Source organism: Crinia signifera, chromosome 6 (assembly GCF_055691185.1).
Source record: "Crinia signifera chromosome 6, ASM5569118v1, whole genome shotgun sequence".
Taxonomy (NCBI): Eukaryota; Metazoa; Chordata; class Amphibia; order Anura; family Myobatrachidae; genus Crinia; species Crinia signifera.
Window position 1 is genome coordinate 272,748,986 of NC_139222.1, and position 23,349 is coordinate 272,772,334.

Genomic DNA, 23,349 nt, shown 5'->3' on the forward strand with positions numbered 1-23,349 from the left:
CAGGGCCAGGAATAGAGCGAGGCCGGGCCTGGCGGCCATCTTGATGGTGGCAAAACTTCCAAAATAGTTCTGAGGAACTTCAACAAGTAGTTGGTGTATTTTGTCAGGCAGTAGTAGTAGTGTATTTGTATAACACAGGATCAGCAAACACAATGAAGTGATTATTGCGTAGCTTGCAGCGCTTCATTATCAGGATCCCAGTTTATTTTTCAAGGTATGTGCCAAGTAATGTCAATATTGACCATGTGGGTAGTAGCTTCAGGTAGGTGTTATTGCCACCAAGCATTTCCTCTTCTCTTTATGACTTGCTATTTGTTCAGTAGTTGTATTAAAACTGTAAAAAAAAATATATCCTAATTTGCTGGGCATTATGGGAGTGTGTTGAGAGCCACTCACCCGCTGAGCATGCACTCTCAGCGTAATGAGGAGCAGGGTGTGAGTACATACCTCCCAACATGACCCTCTCCAGGAGGGACACATTGCTCTGTTTCTGGGCTTTCTTCTTAATTTATGGATTACCATCATCTGTGCTTAAACACCTTTCTTATCAATTACCCTGTTTAAAACAGGTGATGACAATCATAAATTAAGATGGAAGTCCACAAACAGAGCATTCTGTCCCTCCTGGAGAGGGTCATGTTGGGAGGTATGTGAGTACATACATTATAATACGAAACATCACTACTTTGGTTACCTCCTCTCATGTCCCCAAGACTCCTCCAGCTTGGTCTTCGCTTCCCTCCCCTGGAACTCCCTGCCTTGTCATGTCAGACTTTCTCTTAATCTCCACAGCTTCTATTGGTCACTAAAAATACACATCTTCTATCCCTCGTTCTAAATTCTCTTTTTCCTGGTACACTCATTCCCGTGTTCACCCTTTGGGATAAATATGATATCCCGGTGGTGGGAATGCTGGCGGTGAAATCACTGACCATGGCATCTTGATAAAGAGAATCTCAACAGGCTCTGTAATACCCCTTTTACACCGTTTTTTGCCTCCGGGTTAGCGTCGGTGATAAAGGGGTAGCTGAAAAAAAAAACCGGGTCCATTTCCCAGAGAATCCTACCCAGGTCCTGACCCGGCTACCGTTTACAGCAGGGGTCTTCAACCCATGGCCCGCGGGCCACGAGTGGCCCGCCGAGTTGTTTTAGGTGGCCCGCCAGTGAATTGCGTTTTTTTTATTAAATGCTGTGCTGATTAAAAAAAAAAATCCTTCCACGCGCTGTCCCCTTAAAATCCTTCCGCGAGCTGTCCCCTTAGCAGTGGGATGCGGGGGAGGTGGATCTGCTGGCTGGGGTGGGCGGGACTGTGCGCGAACATGCGCATTGTGTACTTCCTGACGCCGCGCACCCGTCCCGCCCGTGCCCTTTCAGACAGCCAGGAGACTGAGTGAGTGTGACAACCGCAGGCAGCCGCACACCTGTCCCTGCCTGCTCCTTGGCTGTTATGACAGCCGACGCCGCCAGCAGCAGCCCTCTGAAGGAGACCTCTGCAAGGGACACTAAGGCAAGTGTCTCATGAGAGGGTGATGCTGGCTAGCGACCGCGGTGCTGACTAGGGGGGAGGGGGGACTGGCAGTGCAATGTGGCCCTGTGTATGGAGAGGGCGCTGACTATCGGGGAGGGGGGCTGGCAGTGCAATGTGGCCCTGTGTATGGGGAGGGGGGCTGGCAGTGCAATGTCGCCTGTGTATGGGGAGGGTGCTGACTATGGGGGAGGGGGGCTGGCAGTGCAATGTGGCCCTGTGTATGGGGATGGTGCTGACTATGGGGGAGGGGGGCTGGCATTGCAATGTGGTGCTGACTAAGGGAGGGCTGGCATGCTGCGCAATTCAGTGCTGACTATGGAGGGCAATACTAGGGCATTTTGTGAGGGACACTACTGGTGGCATTTTATGAGGGACACTACTGGTGGCATTTTGTGAGAGGCACTGCTGGGGGCATCATATGCATAAGCAGGAGTATTGGGGGCCTTATAGTGCAAGGTGCAATGGGCATCATGATGTGAGGCATAATGTGCAATGGGTGTCACGGTGTGTGGCATAATGTGCAATGGGCATCCCGGTGTGTGGCATAATGTGCAATGGGCATCATGGTGAGTGGCATAATGTGTAATGGGCATCATGGTGAGTGGCATAATGTGTAATGGGCATCATGGTGTAATGTGCCTTCATGTTTATATGTCACTGTGCGGCCTTTGGACAGCCAACTTAAGCGTGGAAGGACAACCACCATTCCTGCGGTAACCAATGTCTGGTCATGCAGGTTGCAAAAGTGAGATGTCAGGTAATTTTTTTCCTGCTAGTTCACACTCTTATAATTAGACCACACCCCAATTTGGGAGTGCGCAATTTCTTCAATACCAAATTATGTATGGGGGGGGCTGCTATTTTAATTTTGTTCGTACTGGGACCCTAATTGTTTAGAAATAGCCCTGGTGCAGACTATATATTGGGGGCAGGGTTTATGTGTATGGGCAGCTGTGCCAACTATCTATGCGGGGGCTGTGCTGTCTATCTATTAAGAGCTGTGCTAAATACCACAGTAGAGCTTAGTGGCCCTCCGGCTTCGTTGAATTTTTTAAAGTGGCCCACACTGTCTTAAAGGTTGAAGACCCCTGGTTTACAGCAATAGGGGAGCCTCAATATGGAGGTTGGGCCGGGGCTGTTCAGACAGCAGCAGAGCTGGGGAGGAGGTGAATGGATGCCTGGGTGCAGCATCCATTCACCTCGTGGACAAGGGCTAGGGGGTGCACAGAGGCTGGGGGCAGCCCAGCAGCTTACCTTGATTCTGGGCTTGCGCGGTGATCAACGGTCCTGGCATTTGGAGAGTGTCAGGGAGAGGGGGGCAGTGTCAGAGAGAGGGGGGCAGTGTCAGGGATAGAAGGGCAGTGTCATACCCCTTTTACATTGCCACTCCAGTCTGGGCCGGGGCTTGGTGTAAAAGGGGTATCACACTGACATCCTATCCCTGGCACTGCCCCCCTCTCCCTGACACTCTGCCTCCCTCCCTATGACACTCTGCCCCCTCTCTGACACTGCCCCCCTCTCTCTGACACTGGCCCCCTCTCTCTGACACTGCCCCCCCTCTCCCTGACACGGATCCCCCTCTCTGCCCGCCTCTCTGACTTTCTGTCCCCCCTCTGCCTGATGCTTTGCCCCCTCTCCATGGCACTCTGCCCCCCGTCTCCATGGCACTCTGTCCCCATCCACTGTGTGTCCGGCTCATGCGCAGAAGCTACTGAAGGACACTGGGGCTGCAACCAGCGCCATTTAAATTTACAAGGCTGGCCGACATCTGGCTGCGCTGGCTGCTGCTTGTCCATGTTGTGCCTAGTTCACTGCCCCCAATAAGTCAATGGTAAGTGCAGTGCTGCTGAGCTCCAGGCTCCAGCCCTGTTTGTGCTGTCCCAGAGTTCTCCTGAGCCCTCTGAACATGTATGCCCCCATGGCATCGAGCATGAAACCCCTAGCAATTAACATGTAGGTAAGTGACATTTATGTGTCATCATAACAGCTATTATGGTGTGTGGTATTATATGTAATGGGCATGTGCATAATGTGTAATGGGCATCACGCATGTCAAATAATGCGCAATGGGTATCACAGTGTGTGGCATAATGTGTAATGGGCATTACGGTGTGTGACGTAATGTGTATTGGGCGTCACAGTCTGAGGTATAATGTTTAATGGGCATCACAGTCTGAGGCATATTGTGTAAAGGGCATCACAGTCTGAGGCGTAATGGGCATCACAGTGTGAAGCGCAATGTGTAATGAGCATCACAGTGTGAGGCACAACATGAAATAGGCATTACAATATGTGGCATAATGTGTAATGGGCATTACAGTGTGTGGCGTAATGTGTAATGGGCATCATAGTATTATGTTTTTGAAAACTCACTTTCATCGTGTAGGGTACCAAAGGACTGGAGAATAGCAGAGGTAGTACCAATATTCAAAAAAGGAAAAAGGGACGACCCAGCTAACTACAGACCTGTGAGTTTAACATCCATAGTGGGTAAAATATTTGAGGGGTTTTTAAGGGATGTTATCCAAAAATATTTAGATCTTCATAACTTAATTAGTATTAACCAACATGCGTTTGTGAAAAAAAGCTCATGCCAAACAAATTTGCTAGGATTCTATGAGGATGTCAGCAAAAACCTTGATAATGGAAACGCGGTAGATGTGGTCTTCTTGGATTTTGCAAAAGCTTTTGATACAGTACCACACAAGAAGTTGATAAATAAAATGGAGGAACTTGGGCTAGGGGTAAGAATTTGTAGATGGGTAGGGAACTGGCTGTGCAATAGAGAACAGAGAGTGGTTGTGAATGGCGCAGTATCAAATTTGATACCAGTACTCAGTGCAGCCGAGAGGGGGGCGGGAGGAGCGGGTACTAATTACCCAGGCTTGCTGGAGGAGCCCTGCAGGGGCCCTGGTCCGACCCCTCCCTTCCCCCTCCGTCACTCCCGGGTAGCAACAGCAGCACACACTTCTACAGCATGTGCTGACAGCAGGCTCAGCATGAGTGTCTCACTGACAGTGTGAGAGGTCATGCTGAGCCTGCTGTCAGCACAGCACATGCTGTAGGTGTGTGCTGCTGCTGAGATTACAGTTTTTAGAGTTTTCTTTCACCCTCCTCTAAACATTTTGGGGGCGTGGCCTAAGTGCGAGAGGTGCCCACACCCCCACACTTAGGCCACGCCCCCAAAATTTTACCGGGGCCCGGCATTCCTCTCGACTGCCCTGCCAGTACTAAGCGGAGTTCCACAGGGGTCGGTACTAGGGCCCATTTTATTTAACATATTTATTACCGATACTGGAGTGGGAATACTCAGCAATATTTCCATCTTTGCAGATGACACAAAACTGAGCAGAATAATTAGATCAACTGAGGATGTCTCCACGCTTCAAAACGATCTCAATAAATTAGATGAGTGGGCAAAAAAGTGGAAAATGAGGTTCAATGTAGATAAATGCAAGGTTATGCATCTTGGGAGACATAACCAATGTGCTAGTTACAACCTAAGCGGGGAGGTATTGGGTAACTCAGAAACTGAAAAAGACCTAGGGGTCATAATTGATAGCAAACTGGTGCTCAATATCACATAGCAACTAATAAGGCCAACCGGATACTAGCATGTATATAAAGGGGTATGGAGACTAGGGACTCGAAAGTAATTATGTCACTGTACAAAGCATTGGTTAGACCACATCTGGAATATGGAGTACAATTCTGGGCCCCGCACTATAAAACGGACATCATAGAACTGGAAAAAACCCAAAGAAGAGCAGCAAAGCTAATAAAGGGAATGGAGAATTTAAGCTATGAGGACAGATTGAACAAATTGGGATTTTTTACACTAGAGAAGAGCTGCTTAAGGGGGGACATGCTTAACATGTACAAATATATCAGGGGCCAATATAAGTAACTGTCAGGAGCCCTTTTTACTGTAAGAAAGGACTCTAGGACATGTTTTAGGAAAAGAAGATTTTGTTCCCTTAGATTAGAAGGAAACATTTTTTACGGTCAGGGCAGCAAAACTAAATGAGATTGGATAAACATCTATTGGCTAAAAACATCCAGGGTTACTAACAAAAATCATAATCTGTCTTTAAGGACATCAGAAAGCACTAAGTATAACTATGGGATAAAATAACCGATTATACTCACTAAAACTGAGGTTGAACTTGATGGACACAAGTCTTTATTCAGCCTTAAATACTGTGTAACGATGTGTAATGAGCATCACAGTGTGAGGCGTAATGTGTAATGGGCACCACGTTCTGAGTTGTAATGTGTAAGGGGCATCACTGTGTGAGGCACAACATGCAATGGGCATTAAGGGGTGAGGCGTAATGTGTAATGGGCATTACAGTGTGTGGCATAACCTGTAATGGACATTATGGCATATGGTATACTATTTTTGGGCACGCACTGTCCCTGCTGACCCTATTTTACAAAAAATTGTCAAGCCTTTGCATAATGTGTAATGTCCGTAATGCCATATGGTGTGTGGCATTATGTGGAATGGGCATTACTGTGTGTGGCATGTGTGATAGGCATTATGGTGTGTGGCATTATGGGCCTTATTCTAGTTCACTCTTTCTGACAAAATCCTTCTTAGAAGGACAAAACCATGTGCAGTGCAGGTGGGGCAGATGTAAAATGTGCAGAGAGAATTAGATTTGGGTGAGTTATTTTGTTTCTGTGCAGGGTAAATACTGGCTGATTTATTTTTACACTGCAATATAGATCTCACTTTGAAGTAAAACCCCACCCAAATCTAATCCTCTCTGCACAAGTAACATCTGCCCCACCTGCAGTGCACATGGTTTTGTCCATCTAAGAAGGAATTTGTCAGAAAGAGTGAACTAGAATAAGGCCCTATGTGTAATGGGCATTATGTTGGGTGACATTATGGTGTGTTCCATAATGTGTAATGGGCATTACGGTGTGTTCCATAATGTGTAATGCCTCCTTTTTGTGATGCCACGCCTCCTTTCCATTAGGCCATGCCCCCTTTTGCTGTGTGACTTCTCCGTGCGAGGGTCCAGCCTGCTACAGGTGGGCCAGTGTGCTCAAAATGCCACGGCTGATTTCTGGTCCCAGTCCGGCTCTGCTTTCAGATGTCAATCACCTTTTCAGTGCATGCCAAACAGAACTGTGATTATTGCAAATAAAGGACTCCTTAAGCACCATACATATTGTGCCTGATTCTGGTTGGCTCAGTAAGCTGCTTACCAAGCGCCAAAGAGCCCGCCCCACCAATTACCCCCCCCTCGCTGCCGACTCCTCTCACAACCATGCAAAGGGATGTGGGTACTTGTTTAGTTTCACGGCAGCAGCGCAGCTCCAGCCCCCTGACCTGTTGCCTCTCCGGGAAAATTGAAAGTAGGCTAGTATGCTTTGGGAGATATAACCCAGGCTCCCAGAATCCTCCACTGCCATGAACAAATGTCTGTTTGCTGTAGTGTATCTCCAGAGACTGCATCTTGGCTCCGCAGTTAGCGTCTTGCTACCTGCACTCCCAGTGATCCTCTGCTATGTGTCCTGTGTATATTCTGCTGTAAATTGTCCCTCCTGTTGAATACCATCTCCAGTACCTGATATTTGCATTGAACCCAAGAAATACCAGCTGGGGACACTATCGGCTCCCAGGCGGCTCCATCAGTTCCCAGATCGATAATTCCATCGGCTCCCAGATCGTTGACTATGTTGGCTCCCAGGTCACCCCCTCGGTTCCCAGATCGATAACACCATCACCTCTCAGGCCGCACCATCGGTTCTCAGACCGATACTCGGTTCCCTGGCCGAAAACCCAGACACCATCAGTCCCAAACCAACCATCGGTTCTCACGCTGATACCAAAATATGCCATTGGTTTCCAGACTGACCATCAGTTCCTAGAACAACTGCTCAGGTCCCAAGTCAATACCATCACCATTGGGTCCTAAACCAACCATCGGTTCTCAGACCGGCATCATCTTCATCGGACCCAAGCCTGACCATCGGTATCCAGACAGAATTTATCACCATCATTTCCCATACTGACAAAGTCTTACTGTATTTGTATCCCAGTGTGCGAAAGTCATCAAACACTCACAGTTAGGTTCAGGAGACCAGCACAGGGGCCACGACCTGCCCATCGGGTGTGGCAAAGTCCAAAGCTCCTTGCATAGCTTCCTCTGGAAGACTAACAGCAGGTTAGACCCCAAGCTCCTGTACCTGGTATTTACCAACTCACTGTCCCAGCCATGCCCTTGTGTACCACTACCTCTCAACCCACTGTATGCGTTCCAGATATTCCAAATACCCAAGCGCCTTGTTCCCAGCACCCTCCACTGGTCCTCCAAGGTCGTAACCAGAAACACAAAGTACCACGATTCTGACACAACCCAAACAAGTTCATTTATGGACTAAAGGTAATCCAAGCCTAGCAAATCTGTCAAAAGGGATTTAATACTAGCTCAATATAGGCGAATGCTAGTTCACTTCCACGAAAAATGGATTAAGTCATCCTTCTGGTCACAAGGATGGATAGATTTTATGCATTATAGAGGGTTCTAGATAGCAAGACATACTCACAATGTGATCCATAACGAATCTGGTGCCAGGAATGTGATTGAGAAGCCAAGGAACCTGGTGGGAACTCTGGATTATCTCAGAGTTGAGTAAGGGTGGAGGGATGGAAGGTGAGGCCAGGCACAGAGCCAGTGAAGGAGTAAAACCATATGAGCACCTGGCCCGAGTGCATTGCATAGTAATATTTCTTTAAATCAGAAAGGCCCTTGCCGCATCTCAGAGGGCTTCTAGACAGAATGGACATTTTTAGTCTGGGAGATTTATCCAACCAGATACAATGACCTATCTCCTTCTGCACCAGATAATGCCACAGCTGGGATATGCATAGCTATGGTTTGCATATAATAGAGGGTCTTAAGCACCACATCATTTTCACTACCACCATATGCCCAAATCACAAAGTTATTTGCCTCTGCTAGGCCACCATTGATGCTACACACCATTGATGATAAATGTTTAATTGTTTGATGTTTTCAGACCATCGGGAAACAGGATAAAGAGACTTATGCTGTTGTTGCTCACTGAATATTGTGATATTGGAAGAAGTGTCCATGCAATAGGAATTCTACTCAGGTAAATAGGTAACGAGTTATAATGGTCTTTGACATTAGTTGTTCCAAATTTTTCAAAAAATCGCCCAACTCCTTAAAACTGATAAAACCTGGGGTTCTGCATGTCCCCACTAGGTGGCAGCATACACAGCATAAACATCATAGTCGAGTTTCTCTTCCTTATCATGATGTTTGTGTGTGTGTGTGTTTGTGTGTGTGTGGATGTTCCACGATAACTCTCGAACGCTTTTACTAATTGTCTTCAAACTTTGCACACTACCTCATCATCTTAAGGGACGATCTAAGTTCAAAGATGGTTTTAATCGGACGACCCCTTAAGGGTGCTGTCATAAGGCATACCTCCCAACTTCTGTGCTGATGAAATAGGGCGGGGCGTATGCAAATGAGGGTGCGGCTTATGCTAATTAGCCACAACCTCATTTTCATATGAGAATAGACGATGTGCGCATGCGCACAGCGTCTATTCTATTAGATTGGGGGGTCTCCCAACTGCCATCCCCCGCAGCGGGACAATGCCTGCCGCGGGTGGGACAGGACCCGAAAATCGGGACTGTCCCGCTGTAATCGTGACAGTTGGGAGGTATGCATAAGGGCCCATGCTATTTCTGTTGTTTTTATGCATTGTGAAATGTCTTTGGAAAGATTATACCTTTCTGAATACACCAGGACCGCTGAAAGCGCTGCCGGGACCCGGTAAAAAGAGAGGCATGGAGAATGGGAGGGGCATGGCCATGCCCTTGTAAAAACAATTTACAGGGGGTGCAGGCTGTGTGCTGGCACTCAGGAGGCTAATGCTGCTGCCTCTCCCCCCGCTTGGCACTGAGCAGCGCCCCTCCAATAGGCCGGGGTAATATAGGCTACCCCTCTCGAAGGCACTCAATACAGCAAAATAAACATTCTCCCTTAAGTGGACCCTTAACCCCATTGAGTGGTGGGTCCCCCCCCCCCCCCGAGCGGCCTTGATCCTCCCTGTGCGGCCAGTCCAGTGATAGGGCTGTATATAGTCCAGCCCAATGAAAGTGCTGTATAGTCCAGTCCAGTGATAGTGCAGTATAGTCCAATCCAGTCCAATGATAGGGCTGCGGCATAAATCCAGACAAGTGGTACTGTGGCATAAATCCAGTCTAGTGGTACTGCCATCAAAGTCCAGTGGTACTGCCGTTAAAGTCTGTTGGTACTGCTGATAAAGTCCAGTGTTACTGCTGCATAAGTCCAGTACAGTGACACTGCTACATAAGTCCAGTCTAGTGGAACTGACGTTAAAGTCCATTGGTACTGCTGCATAAGTCCAGTGATACTGCTGCATAAGTCCAGTACAGTGACACTGCTACATAAGTCCAGTCTAGTGGAACTGACGTTAAAGTCCATTGGTACTGCTGCATAAGTCCAGTGATACTGCTGCATAAATCCAGTCCAGTGGCACTGATATTAAAGTCCATAGGTACTGCTGCATAAGTTCAGTGATACTGCTGCATAAATCCAGTCCAGTGGCACTGATATTAAAGTCCATAGGTACTGCTGCATAAGTCCAGTGATGCTGCTGCATAAATCCAGTCCAGTGGCACTGATATTAAAGTCCATAGGTACTGCTGCATAAGTCCAGTGATACTGCTGCATAAATCAAGTCAATTGGTACTGCTGCATGAGTCCAGTCTAGTGATACTGCTGCATGAGTCCAGTCTAGTGATACTGCTGCATAAGTCCAGTCGCACTGACATTAAAGTTCATTGGTACTGCTACATAAGTCCAGTGATACTGCCATTAAAGTTCAGTGATACTGCTGCATAAGTCAAGTCCTGTGGTACTGTCGTTAAAGTCCATTGGTACTGCCAATAAAGTCCAGTGATACTGCTGTATAATTCCAGTCCAGTGATACTGCTGCATAAATTCAGTCCACTGGTACTGCCAATAAAATCCACTGGTACTGCCATTAAAAGTCCAGTCCAGTGAGACTGCTGTCTAATTCCAGTCCAGTGATACTGCTGCATACATTCAGTCCAGTAGTACTGCTGTTAAATCCATTGGTTCTGCTGTTAAAGTCCAGTCTAGTGATACTGCTGTATAATTCCAGTGGTGCTGCCATGTGTTGTATAGAATTCCAGGAGGTTCTACCATATGTTGTGTATAATTCCAGGGTTGCCCCATGTGTGCCGTATAATTCCAGGGGTGCTGCCATGTGTTGTATATAATTCCAGGGTTTCTACCATATGTTGTGTATAATTCCAGGGTTGCCCCATGTGTGCTGTATAATTCCAGGGGTGCTGCCATGTGTTGTATATAATACCAGGTGTGCTGCCATATGTTATGTATAATTCCAGGGGTGCCCCATGTGTGCTGTATAATTCCAGGGGTGCTGCCATGTGTCATGTATAATTCCAGGGTTTAGCCAAGTGTACTGTATAATTCATGGGGTGCAGCTAAGTCTGCCGTATCAGTCCAGGGGGGCTGCTCTTTTTTTATTAAAAGAATAAAAAAGGTTGTTTTTATTTTTACTGCAGGAGTGTCGCCTGTGTGCTGTAATTCCATGAGTGCTGCCATATCAATCCAGGGGTGCCGCTATCTGTGCCATATAATTCCATGTGTGCTGCCATATCAGTCCAGGGGTGCCCCTATCTGTGCCATATAATTCCATGTGGGTACTTGTGTAGTTTCACGGCGCCACCGCGCGCACAGTCTGTTTCAGAAACTTGGCAGCCTGCCAGAGTCTCTGTTTAACTGTGCACGTGCCGCTCTAGCTGTTATCTAGCTTTTCTCAGCGCTACGTTACCAGTGTAGCGTGTGCGCGTGCCACTCTAGCTGTTCTCATTGCAGCGCTACGCTATTAGCGTAGCGTAATGTACACGCTAAAGTTGAGACGCTTTAGCGTCTGAATCCCGAGTCCTTGCAAGCCGCTAAGAAGGGGGTTATCTGGATTCAGACGCTAATGCGTCTGAATTTGGTAGGGTGTAGGGGTACATAGGGGTGCACTGTTCAAAACATTTCTAAACCTGTTCACAATGACACTAGTCGACATAACAGCTGTCGACCTTGTTAATTCCACTATCCACGTCAACCCGAAGCGTGGCGAGCGTCCTACAACCTTTTCATACCCCCACTATCCACGTCGGCGTGGAGTTGAGAATAGAAAGTGTGGCGAGCGCAGCGAGCCACCGAGCCCGAAGCGTGGTGAGCGCACGCGGATACCTTCACAGGTATCCGCGTCCCCTCGCGGGCTTCACAGGTGTCCGCGTCCCCTCGCGGGGCTCGCTGTGCTCGCCACACTTCGGGCTCGGTGGCTCGCTGCGCTCGCCACACTTTCTATTCTCAACTCCACGCCGACGTGGATAGTGGGGGTATGAAAAGGTCGCGGGGCTCGGCGGCCGGGACATTGAATCCCGACTGCCGAGCTACAGGTGAGCAAAACGAGAACGGGACAGGGGCACGGCTGTCGCTCGACATCCGTGCCCCTGACATTGAATACCCCCTAAGTGTGCCGTATCAGTCCAGGGGTGATGCTAAGTGTGCAGTATCGGTCCAGGGGTGATGCTAAGTGTGTCGTATCAGTCCAGGGGTGATGCTAAGTGTGCAGTATCGGTCCAGGGGTGATGCTTAGTGTGCTGTATCAGTCCAGGGGTGATGCTAAGTGTGCAGTATCAGTCCGGGGGTGATGATAAGTGTGCAGTATCAGTCCACGGGTGATGCTAAGTGTGCAGTATCAGTCCAGGGGTAATGCTAAGTGTGCAGTATCAGTCGAGGGGTGATGCAAAGTGTGCAGCATCAGTCCACAGGTGATGCTAAGTGTGCAGTATCAGTCCAGGGGTGATGCTAAGTGTGCAGTATCAGTCCAGGGGTGATGCTAAGTGTGCAGTATCAGTCCGGGGGTGATGCTAAGTGTGCAGTATCAGTCCAGGGGTGATGCTAAGTGTGCAGTATCAGTCCACTGGTGATGCTAAGTGTGCAGTATCAGTCCACGGGTGATGCTAAGTGTGCAGTATCAGTCCGGGGGTGATGCTAAGTGTGCAGTATCAGTCCACGGGTGATGCTAAGTGTGCAGTATCAGCCTAGTGTTTGTGCCACCCACTTGTGTTGCTTAGCATAGTTGTCCATCTACCTTGGTGCAAACTTTTGGCCTAAAACAACATTGTTTCTGCGTTTTAGCAGTTTTTATGGTATACAAATAAATATATATATATATATATATATATATATATATATATATATACAGATTCAAAACACAAAACACACAACTCGGAAGGTGGTGTTTTGGAACAGATCCAGACCCAAAACACGGCTGGAGATACAGAACCAAAACAAGAAAAGTGCCCAGTGCACACCCCTAGTGTTAACGCACTGTGACCCTGTTCCTTGTACTAAGAATACACACACGCGGAGCCAAATCAGGCAAAATCCTTTCTCTGTCACTGGTATCTGTTACAGCTGTCAGCAGAACAGGCCATGACCTATATTTAAAAGTATTAAACATTAATGCATTCTAAATCTCCCACTGATAGCGCGGTGCTAATAGGAAGACTGTGCTGTAACCACCAGCAGCCGCTGCATTGCCTATGCTGCAGTAGACTGTGTAAAAATGCTGTGATCAGTAAAACATCTGTTGTCATTGCACTTTATCTATTATATTACAGCTGAGCGAGAATCAGGTATTGCAGGCTTCTCCCGGAGAGGAGAAAATAAAAGTCTGCAAGTATGCAGTAGGCCTCGCCCCATCCTCCCAAAACACTGTGATCCAAGCGCACACTGAGAGGGGGTGGGGCCTAAATGACGCAAAATTATGTGAGATGGTGGAACAGCTCCGAGATAATAGAGATTATAATCTAAGCCAGGCATAGGCCCCCGGGCCATCATGAAAGTGCCACAGCTTGCCCTAAAACAGTGTTATACAAATCTCTTTAACCAACCAGGGTTTTAGGATTCCATTGCTTAAGCAGATATGATTTAACCCCTTCACGACATTTGACGTATATATACGTCATGGTCGGGAAGTACTTCCCGACCGTTGACGTATATATACGTCATGACTTCTAACTGTCACTGCGTCTAGAGACGCAGTGACAGTTAGGTGATGTCTGCTGTCCCTGACAGCAGACATCCCCCCTCGTCGCCCAGGGGGGGCAGGGGTGCCCCCCCCGGTCGGCGATCGCTGTGATTGGCTGTTCAAATCTGAACAGTCAATCACAGCGTTTCCTGTGTTACCGGCGGCTAAGCCGCTCGGTAACACAGAAAACGGTGGTGATCGGTGCAGCACCGATCACCACCGATGTGCAGCCCCCCCCCCTCCCACCCGCCGGGCACTCACCCGGCGGCAGCAGCAGCAGCAGCTCCCGCGGCTCCCCCGGTGCGCACGCAGCGCTGCCCTCCTCCCCCCTCCCTCCCGCAGCAGCAGCAGCAGCATCATGCTGCTAGAAAAGTTAAAATAAAAAATAAGTATTGCAAATGTATATATATATATATATATATATATATATATATATATATACACACACATATATATATATATATATATATGTGTGTGTATATATATGTATATATACAGATGGGGCCGGGCTCATCTTTGCAGGGGATGGCGATGGCGTCGCCATCGCCATTCCCTGCTCCCGCGCCATCTGTGTGTCGGAAGGGGACGCGCGCGCACGAGGTGCGCGCGCGTCCCCTTCCGACGGTGCTGCCCTCGGTCGCCCGGTGCCCACACCGGGCGCCCGCACCCCCCCACAGCCTCCTCGGGTCCCCCCAGCCCCCCTCGAGCGGGAGGCGGACAGTATTGTGTCCGCCCGGCCGCCCGGATACTGAGACGCGCGTGCGTGGGGGACGCACGCGCGTCTCAGTCAGATGGCGCGCCGTGTTGCTGGCGGATCGCCAGCAGCATGCTGCTGGCGATTCGCCAGCAAGCATAAGGCCTGCGCTATCTGTATATATATATATATATACACACACATATATATATATATATATATATGTGTGTGTGTGTGTGTGTGTGTATACCGCACCGATCACCAACGATCGCCAGCCCCCCCCCCCTCCCACCCGGCAGCCCCCCTCCCTCCCACCCACCCGGCTGCCGCAGCGCCAGCACCCCTCCCACCCCCCCGCCAGCCGCAGCGCCAGCCCCCCTCCCAAAGCTGGTGACCAAAATGGGGTCACTTGTGGGGGGGTTCCACTGTATTGGTGCTTCGGGGGTCTTGCTAATGCGACATAGCACCCACCATTCATTCCACCACCAAAAATCACTCCTTCCCTTCTGAGTCCTGCCATGCACCCAACTGGTAATTTTTGGTCACATGTGAGGCATTGCCGTACTCGGGAGAAATTGGGGCACAGATTTTGGGGTGCTTTGTCTCCTTCATTCCTTGTGAAAATTAAAAATTTTGAGCCAGAACTGCATTTTTGTGTAAAAAATTAAATTTTTTTACACAAAAATGCAGATCTGGCTCAAAATTTTTCATTTTCACAAGGAATGAAGGAGACAAAGCACCCCAAAATCTGTGCCCCAATTTCTCCCGGGTACGGCAATGCCTCACATGTGACCAAAAAATACCAGTTGGGTGCATGGCAGGACTCAGAAGGGAAGGAGTGATTTTTGGATTTTGCAGCACAGATTCTGGTTGAATGACCCCCGAAACACCCATACAGTGGAACCGCCCCACAAGTGACCCCATTTTGCAAACTACACCCCTCAGGGAATTCATCTAGGGGTATAGAGTACATTTCAAACCCCCCGAGGTTTCACCAATTTTGATACAACTGAGCTGTGAAAATGAAAAATTATTTTTTTTCATTTTCACTGCCCAGTTGTACCACAATTGGTGAAACCCCTGGGGGTTTGAAATGTACTCTATACCCCTAGATGAATTCCCTGAGGGGTGTAGTTTGCAAAATGGGGTCACTTGTGGGGGGGTTCCTAACTTTTAGCATCTTATGGTGCCTAGAAACCTACATGGTGCCTAAAAAATAATCTCATAAAAAGGAGGCTCCAAAATCAAGTAGGTGCTCCTTCTATTATGAAGCCTGTGGTTTGGTCACCGTGCACACTAGGGCCACATATAGGATATTTATGAAAACCAAAGAATTGGGGGAATCAATTTTTAGTCACATTTCTCTAGTAAAATGTACTGTGTTCCTTAGAAAAATGTATTAAAATTGCAAATCTGCAAAAAAAAAGAAATTTTGAAATTTCACCTACACTTTGTTTTAATTCCTGTGAAACACCTAAAGGGTTAACAAACTTCCAAAATGCTGTTTTGAATACTGTGAGGGGTGCAGTTTTTGAAATGGCATCATTTATGGGGGTGTCTCACATACAAGTCCCTCAAAGTCACATCAAAACTGACCTGGTCCCTAAAAAAATCAGAGTTTGAAATTTTCTTGAAAATTTGAGAATTTGCTATTCATATTTTAAGCCTCCTAGTGTCCAAAAAAATGAAAAGGAGGTTGAAATAATGATGGCAACATAAAGTATACATATGGTCTATGTTAGTTATTAACTATTTTGAGTGGTAAGATTATTTGTCTCACAAGCAGAAAATTTAACATTTTGAAAATTGCTAAATTTTCCATTTTTTTACGATATTTTGGTATTTTTCAAAAAAAACACAGACTGTATCGACCAAAATTTACCACTAACTTGAAGTACAATGTGTCACGAGAAAACAATCTCAAAATCACTGGGATAAGTAAAAGCAAAAAAAAGTTATCCCCACTTAAGTGAGACATGTCAGATTTGAAAAAAAGGGCTCTGTCATGAAGGCACAAACTGGCTCTGTCATGAAGGGGTTAATTAGTATTTCAGTCATTGTGATTCAACCACCTGCACTCAACCACAGATATATTTAAAACCTGCACTGCTTAATTGCCATGGCGATGAAGTTTGTCCCAGAAAGTCAAGCGGGAGTTCCTCATCCTTTCCCCCTTCCAAGGCATCAACAACAACACCCTGTTCTTCTAAGAGCCTCTATTAGACCACTTTATGGTCTGGCTGATCTTGGTTACTGGGTGGGAGGTGCTGGGTTCACCCATTAGTGATGCTCAGAGAGTGGGCTCAGTTCCGGGGAAGAAGTGTTTTTGACTCTCTGCCAATTCCACAGCTGGGTGTTGCCACTTTGCTTTTGTCATGTGATCCAGTTCTGACCAATCCAGGTCAGTCCTGAAACCAGCTGACTGTTGGAACCAATCGCAACCAGCCCTGGGGGTATAAAAGGGGATTCCTGGAACTGGAGTCACCAGTGCAATTTCATCCTTAGTCTAAGCTGTGTGCTAGTGCTTCTGCTTCCTGGAGTATTTGCTTCCATTTAAGTCCTGACTGGTCCCATCTGATTAAGTCTAGTCCAGTCTGGTTAAGTCCAGTCCGGTTTGTCATGATCCGGTGTCTGAAAAACACATTCTAACCTTCTAATTGTTTCTCTAGGCTTGCTCTGATGTGCTATAGAAGGTCATGGTGTGGTAAACAGAATATCAAGGCCCCAGCATATCCTCCGTTCACCTACTGTAACAGTGATGATCATGTCACACTGGCGCATACCACTTTGCTGCATTCCCCGACCTCTGCAGAACCTTGCTAAAGTCATAGGCCGCAGCCATGCTTCTAGCATGTCGAGTTTCCCTCCAATTCCCAAACATGGATGCCGCCATCTTGCCCGCAGTCACATGACTTTCAGCAGCCAACCTGGGAGGCTCTACTCTCACATAATTTCTCTCCAGCCAATCAACAACACCTTATCCTTATAAGGATGCTCTAGAAATCATCATTGCAATGGTTTCTACAGCCTACTAGCATCTTAGGATCTGCTCCTGTGATAACTAGCTTCCAGCCCAGCACTTTATCATCTTCAGCAAAGCCTGACTCCCAGAAGCATCTACTTCATTGGTCCCAGCCGATCTCCTGTGTCTTCTAATGGCTTCTTAGCTAAACTCCTGTGGGTTTCCAACCATCACCATCTACTTACCATTGATAGTTCATCGGTTCCATCCGACCTCCAAAATCTCTAGCTTCCATGCAATTCCAAGTGGTTCCCAAACATCAGCATCGACCCAACATCGAGTCACCATTGATTCTCCATCTGATCCAACCAACTCCTTGTGTTTCTTGTAAGCTTCCCAGCTTCTCCAGCTGTCTTTGTCTCCCAAGCATCTTCGATCACCATTGGTACAACACTGGTTCACCATCAGGTCACCTCTGCCTTCACTGCTCACCACCTGCTTGCTCCTACCCAAGTTCTACCCGCTTCTACTAGTCACCATTCAGAGAACTCCATCGATATCAGTCACCATTGGTGCACAAAACATCGATAATCTGTCATCTTCAATGAACTCTTCATCATATCCGACATACCATTGCTGCTTATCATCTGCATCCCTGTACTCTTTGCTAATAGCATTACTCTGGTTCCAGCCAGATCCAATTTGTCTGTTGGTTCCACCTGCCTGCACCCGGTTCCAGTCCAGTCCCGTGACTTTCTTTCCCATTGCCATAAACTCTTACTGTTGCACCCAAGCACTACTCACCTCACTAATACTCCAGTTCTTCTAGCCACGCCTATGGGTTCTGCACTCTACCTCATTACCTGAGGTCCTTCCATTGAGTGGGATAGACATACAGTATTAGGAATCCCAATTTCCTTTACAATCCAGCTCCTTGGCTTGATTCACAAACAACTCAAGTTCAACCCTCAGGTGAGACACAGTTAATTTCTGTCTGGTTCAGTTCAGTCCATTACAGTTCAGTCTGGTCAAGGCCGGTTCAGTTCTGTCAAGTCTGGTCTGGACTTGTTCATTCCCGTTAGCCAAGTTCTGCCAAGTATTCCAGATCTGTACCTTATTTGATATCAGGTGACCCAGGCAGAGGGCCACCACCTTCAAGACTCTGACCTTGTAGTTTCCTCATGTACCAATGGGGACTCCAACAGAAAGACATAAGAGATCAAAGAAAATGAGAAACCTGGAGATCAGGAAGAACAGCTTTTGGATCCTCTTCTGCTCAGATAGAGGACCTGCTTAGCGCATTCTGGATTTTGCTGGTTGCAATTTTCACTTAGTTTGCAATTCCCTTATCCTCTTCGAGCAATGAAACATTCACATGAATCTACCTATGGTAGATGCTCCTCAGCATTGCTTGCCTAGAACTCTCATTCCAGTTCCACATACTGCTACATTAAGGTATAGCACAAACAAGACAGTTTAGAGTGTAGTGCAGCTCCCCAGTAGACCTAGCCTGGATTCAGGTTTGGTCAATTAGACTGTGGAGAGGGGGTCAGAGCAATTAGTGGAGGTGGTGGAATGTGACAAACCACCAGTGGATTAGCTATCTCATGGAGCAATCCGAAAGAAACTTATGTTTATGCGATGTTAGGATTATGTCCTCTGGCTTTTGACTTGGGAGGTGGCATCTGGAGTGTTTTTTATACTCAGTGGAGGGGTCACGTTGGTTCAAAACTGGATACTATTATTTGCTAGGGAACTTGGGGGTACAGTTACTTTCTCCCTGGTAATGTTCTTCAACCATTCATTAAACCTTAAGCCAGCATAGAAAAAAAAATACCTCCCAATTTAGCGAATCCAGCAGGCGGGACGCTGCTCCTGCGCGCCGCAGGCGCGTTGAACTTTTCGGGGGCGTGGCCTATACTCGCGGCTCTCCCGCGAGGCCACGCCCCCATTTTGTCGCTATGGGGGCATGACCCAGAGGCTCTGTGAGCCTCTAGCCATGCCCCCAGCCCCCTGTCTGCGGGAATAGACGCTGTGCGCATGCGCACAGCGTTTATTCCCCGCTGCTTAGCAGCTGACAGGGGGGACTCCCAACAGCCCCCCACACCGCGGGACACTGCCGCCCGTGGGTGGGACAGCGGGACAGGCCCTGATAATCGGGACTGTCCCGCTAAAATCGGGACTGTTGGGAGGTATGAATAAATACAAATACGTTATTAATAAAACCATCAGTGGTCTCCATGTGTTCCATCCACATTGAAGATTAGACTCACCTGTACCAGAAGAACCAGAAAATGTAAGTTCCCCCACTGGAATATAACCTCTTCCTTCCAGAATCATCTGGTTGTATTGTCTAAGTTACTGTGGAACTATAATTGGTCTTGGACATTTCTTCCTTGGAGAAACCAATAAGCTTTTTGGAAGCATCAATTATTTATTTTTTTGTTGCGTATACCAGGTATCTGATTTCTCCCTGCTCTAAATAAATCCATTTGTATTTTAGAATTATTTTTTTTTTAAATCAGTATTATTTAGTTTCTGCAAAATTTTATATAAGGTTTTAAAATGAACTTATTTACATCTATCACTATGGTTACTTAAGAAGCTTTTATGAATACTAATTTAAGATTATTTCCATGTATACCACCGCTCCATATTTCTCTTTTGCACAGCCACACGTTCAGTACCCACCCCCTGCAGCAGAAGCAGTGCCTGCATCATACATCAGACACCCTGCTTGCCTGCCTGATCCATTGCCAGCACACACACATAGGAAAACAGCCCAGCCATGGCTCCCCTCTTACCTATACTTGAGACACCACGCACCCTTGGTAGCTCCATGTGACCCTTGGAACCTCCGGTTCATGGTCCTGCTGATGGGTGACAGTGTCTTTGCTGCAGGGTTGGGAGGGGGCATACAAATGTTGCCGGGGAACCCTGCTGCCAGAAGAGCGTGCCGGGTCACGGAAGGGAGGGGGGGGGGGAGTTACAGCCGCGGCCCACCCTGGACTTATTGCAAGGCTCCCGCTGGACTGCTAGCCAAGAGGTGCACGCAGTCCATCGGCCACAAATGCTGCTCCTGATTGTCAGCTGCTCTAGATGAATTTGCGTCCTGACTTCTCCACCACCCGGCCGTGGTTCACACAGCTGATATTGTGAGTCACAGCCGGGACACGCAGTAGTCAGGACACAGGGGAGCGGGCGAGCAGGCGAGCCTGGTGGGCGGCAGAGTGGCTCCGGAGCCCTGTGATTTTTCGGGGCGCCTGGAGCTTGTAATCCACTGGCTCCGCCCTCCCTACGCCTCTGATCTTATGTGCAGCCGTCTTAATCGCATCCGATTTATCACATGTAAAAGATGGCACATCAATGGGGGAAAAGGAAATTTGTAAAAAAAATAGGTGTATTTTTATCCAGAAATACACTTATTGTTTACATTTACTATCCCGAAAATACGGCAATTCGTTTTCGTATTGATGTGCTATTAACACAAATACGAATTACCGTATTTTCAGGATAGTAAATGTCAAAAATAAGTGTATTTCTGGATGCAAATACACCTATTTTTTACAAATTTCCTTTAGTAAATTTCCCCCCAAGTTTCAAATCTTATCAAGCTCTCCCGGGGAGCTGCCGGGGGAGCTCAGGGGAAGTCGGGCCGACTTATCCTTAGGACAAGTCAGCCTAATGTATGGGGGCCAAGCTTCAAAAAGTGATAAGTGGAGAGTGATAAAGAACCGGCCAATCAGCTCCTACCTGTCTTTTTTCAATCTCAGCCTGTAACATGACAGATAGGAGCTGATTTGCTGGTTGTTTATCACTCTCCATTTTATCACTTTTTAAACTTGATACAACTGCCCCAGAGTAATTCTGGATACAACATAGATCTCTAGAAATATGTGCCTAGGCATTTTTTCACAAGCAACGTTCCTGGAGATAAATCAAGTATCCTGGGTCCAAGGTGTGGTGTACAATGGGTGTCTGTCCTGTATTCTCAACCCTGGTGGCACAAGTGGTGGCCACTTATCAATCTGCAGTGTGATAGGTGGGAACTGAGTAAAGCCTCATACACACTTAGCAATCCCCACCCATGCGGATATTGGCGGCAGCAGGGACCCGGCAGGGTGCCGCATTGGCAAGTGCATACACACTTGCTGATGCCGGGCGCAAGGGGACCGGTGGCGGGGGGTGCAACTGTCATGCTTCAGCCTTTGTTAATGAGGACTCCCTCATCCAAATATGTTCGAGCAAGGGAGGGGGCCGTTAACATTGTGCAGGAGCGGGCATCGTTAACGATATGGCGTGTACACTGAAGTGAACAAATTGGGAAAATTATCATTTAGTGTGTATGGGGATTTAATCTACCCGGGACTCATTAACGACTGCCTACGTTAACATTGGATGACTCTATTAATGGGTTGACCCTATTTACACCCCAGACCTAAATCCCAGATCCTTGCCTAAGTCTGAAACAGGTATAAACTCAGCTTGAAACCTCGTTGAACATCCCTGACTGTACTCGGGATTTAGGTGTGAAAGGGGTAGAAGTATCATGTTGGAGATGAAAAAAATCGTAATTAACTCTTTGTTAATTATCATTATCATCGTTATCATTAGCAGAATGAGTTTATGGTCGGCATGGAGATCAGGGATGCACTTTTAAATTAGACATGACTTGTAGCAATACCAGTCTTTTCCTCCAGGTGGCAGCCCTGTTGGAGAAATGTTTTATCAGTTTATCTACAGCTATGGTGGCCAGACTTTTGTTACCTGGGATCTACTAACGTACCAGTGATCTACCAGCATCAATGTGTTGGAATTTTATGGCAAATTTATGTATAAGAAGAAAGTAGAATCCCAAAGTAGGCACTCCTTACATGTGACCAGAGAAAATACATGTAATTGGATAAGATTTTCTGACTTTTGAGAGTTTTAGTCAAAAGATGGCCGAATTTGCCTGTTTTGTGTAATTCGCGCATGTGAACTGTGATCTAATTTGCACTTTTTGCTGGGGAATTCACACATTTTGGCCTGTCGGATAAGTCGCATACATCAAATCGCATCCAGATGTTTTCCCATTATCTCTTATATATTTAGCCAGATCTGTCACTCATCCCCTGTGTGTGTGACGTTCCCGCCCCGCGTTCTACACAAACCTGCCCCCCCTAGGGAAAAGACCAGTGTGGTACACACCACCACCCCCCTTGACATCACCTCCGCTCGCCCAGCCAGGGATACAGTACACGCCCACCATCCAGCATTACTCCACAGCCACCAGGTGACACCCCCCCCTGCGACCACAACCCTCCCGCAATTCACGGCACCCCGCGATTCACGGACCCCGACGACACACAACCCCCGCGCGATTTACGGGCCCCCTGCACACCCCCCTCCCACAATTCGCGCCCCCCCGCGCGATTCACGGCACCCCCCTCCCACGATTCGCGGACCCCCGCGCTCACCCTCCCGCAATTTGCTGACCCCCCCCCCCTTCCCACGATTCACGGCACCCCCGCGACCCCCCGCTCCAGCGATTCACGCCCCCCTCCCTCGTTTCACGGACCCCCACAACCCCCCTCCCGCAATTCGCGGACCCCCGTGACCCCCCCGCGACCATGATTCACGCCCCCCCCCCTCCATCATGATTCACGTCACCCCCGCACCCTCCCCCTCCGGCGATTCGCGCCCTGCCCTCCCACGAATCACGGACCCCCGCGTCCCACCCCCCGCAATTCACGGACCCCCACAACCCCCCCTCCCGCAATTTGCGGACCCACCCGGCCCCCTTCCCGCAATTTCCTCTCCCCCAGCGGACCCTCGCGACCCCGCTCCTGCATTTTCTAGGGATGCCCATCGACCATCAATGATTTCAAATCATCTATGGTTTATGTCCGATGTTGAATACTTTTGCCATCGATGTGGGAAGACCAGATGGTTTGCCTACATCGATGGCAAAGGAGAACCGATCAAGTTTCACTTTTTTTTTTAAGTGCCGGGACACAG

General features: G+C 47.9%; 1 long non-coding RNA gene across 1 annotated transcript in view; it reads left to right on the forward strand.

Annotated features, from left to right (window-relative positions):
- Positions 1-23,349, forward strand: part of LOC146009349 (uncharacterized) — a 28,837-nt gene continuing 5,488 nt past the window's right edge. Inside the window, exons 1-2 of the long non-coding RNA XR_014444643.1 lie at positions 1-214; positions 8,567-8,662. This is a non-coding gene — a long non-coding RNA (uncharacterized LOC146009349). The remainder of the gene's footprint in view (positions 215-8,566; positions 8,663-23,349) is intronic.